The following is a 2507-nucleotide window of genomic DNA, read 5'->3' as shown; positions in this document are numbered from 1 at the left end:
TACCCCTTTACTGGGCCCGGCTGGGTTCTAAGGGCGCCGGAAGCCCCGCAGGTAACCGCCCTTCAAAAGGTTTCCCCGGGTTTATCCTCCCCCGGTTTTCCCGCTATTCGCCATGAAGAAATGGGTCACCTTGGGCCCAAACCCGCTACTTAGGGCCCCCCCGGGCAATTTCCCATTTTTGATTTATCCTTCTCACCTTGCAGGGTCCTCAATCTGAATTTTGTTCCCCTTATATAAAGGGGTTTTTGGGCCCACTACTTCCCCCGGGGCCCCCAACCCACATGATAGGGGGGGGGCCTTCAAACCCCAAGGAAAAAAGGGCCCCCTTTTCGGGCCCCGACAGGGGAAACAGGGTAAACCCCCCTTTTTGAGGTCAGCGGTTGGTTTCTTCCTGGGTTCCCAAGTGAACCCCAAAAAGGGGGGGACTGCTTGCCAAAACCGATTGGGCCCCCCTTTTAAAACCATTTTAATTGGTTTAAAAACCGCGGTTTTAAAAATAGCAAATACCGCAACTTGGGGAAATTTGGGGGGTTTTTCCCCTCAAAGGCCCGGGCCTCGCATTTTTTTTAGGTTACAATTTTTTAGGGGGTTTAATCCGGAAGAAATTTTTGGAGAAAGGGAGGTTTTTCCCCCTGAAATTAATAAACAAATTTATTGGGTTGGAAGAGAATTTAAAAAAGTTTGAAAACCAGCCCCCCTTAAAAACCATTTGTTGAAATGTGGGGAACCCCCGGTTAAAGAAAAAAACCCCGGGAAAAAAGAGGGGGAGTCCCTTTAGGCCCGTGTTCACACCTGAAAACCCAAATTTTTTATGGCCCGGAAAAAGTTTGAAACTGTGGATTGGAAAATCCCAGGAAAAAGTTTACAAAGGGGGCTTGAAGGAAAAAAAAGTTTGAAAGTTTTTAAAGTTTAAAATTTCCCCGTGGGGTGGTTTGAAAAGAAAAAGGAAGGAGTTTCAAATTCTACACCTTTTTTTGAGCCCCCAGTTCAACCAAAGGTTTTCCCCTTTCCATTAAAATTTGGGTGGAAAATTTACCAAAATTAAGGGGCTGGAAGGTTTTAAGAAACTTTAGCCCCAAAGGAAGAATTTTTTTTCTTAATTGGACCCAAAAGCAAACCAAATTTAATTTGGTTCAATCAGAGCTAAGGGGAAAGGTTTTCAAAAAAACCCTTGTTTTTTTCAAAGAAATTTTTTGGAGAAAAAGACCAAACCCAGTTTTAGACTGTACCTACTTTCCCAACCCCTGGGAATATTTAAAGGAAAAAAACAGCGACCCTTTTTTGGGTGAGCACTGGTTTTTAAGAACAAAAATTTCCTGTATTGTAACCCCATCTGTGGCCTAAAGTTTATATTTTGAAATCACTAGCCTTTTTTTTCTCTTCTCGAATTGGGAAAAATACATTCTCAGTGTTAGCATGAATCATTAAGAGTTCTATTTTTGGAAAAAAAAATCCCAGACAGCTCACATTTAACTGTAAAGAACTTGAAAAGATGGTTGAGGTTAAACCCTCCCCCCCTTTGATGTATACCATCAAGTTGAGGAAGATCATACAAGCAGGCTTTTGAGTCACTACTGGTTTTGCTTGAAAAAAAAAATAGCTAGTCACTGAGATTATCCCCAATTTCTTCAAAATAAGTTATATCAGGTGAGACCATTGGTAGCAGATAAATTTGAGAATTGATGAGGAAGCCATCATTAGACATTCCCAAAAACTACTCTTGACCCTACTTGGTAAGATGATCCCAAGAAATCAGCCTCAGGCTTGCTGTTGGTTTGGAGGAATTTTGACTAAATCAAAGCATGAAGACTGTACCAAGTATAAGCTGATATTCCCTTATGAGCACCATGTTTCTAAGCCAATAGTAGAATACATTCATCAAAAAAACAGGTGGAAGTGGAACATGTGCTGGTAGACATCCTTGTAAGGATTGCACATCAGTGACCCTTTAGGAACCTGAGAGGCAAGACAGAAGTCAGCAGAGTAGCCAGTCAAATCTCAAGATAGATGACAGTGTTGATTCAGCAGGATAACATAACCCCGGGAAAAATAAACCACTAGAATTAGTTATGGAAAATATATATGAGTGCTGATGGTTTAGCTCGCACTGTGAAAATGCCATAGATCAAGATTAGCAGCGTCTAGGGCGTTCTAAGGATGAATTAGCATTTTAAGAGCATTTTCTGATGAGGTATAGGGGGAAACCCCTGCCTTGAGATTTTATGTACCAGAAATTTTAAAATGCATTTTGAAATTTTGTAATTCATGGCTACATGTTTTGTACATCTATATTTACTTTCTTATACTTCATATTTTATATTTTGTATGCGAGTTTGTACCATATGCCAAGCTTTCCAATTGCTTTAGCTTTTTGTAAATGCACCATTCCAGTAAAGTCAAGGTATAACATCTGGGATTAAAAACTAGATTTTGTAAGTGAAATAATGTCTTTATTTTTCAAAACTTTACAAGTAAACATAATATGAAAGGTATTACTAAGGGGGCCT

Source organism: Penaeus monodon, chromosome 22, assembly GCF_015228065.2.
Source record: "Penaeus monodon isolate SGIC_2016 chromosome 22, NSTDA_Pmon_1, whole genome shotgun sequence".
Lineage (NCBI taxonomy): Eukaryota > Metazoa > Arthropoda > Malacostraca > Decapoda > Penaeidae > Penaeus > Penaeus monodon.
Note: the sequence above shows the minus strand (reverse complement) of the source record.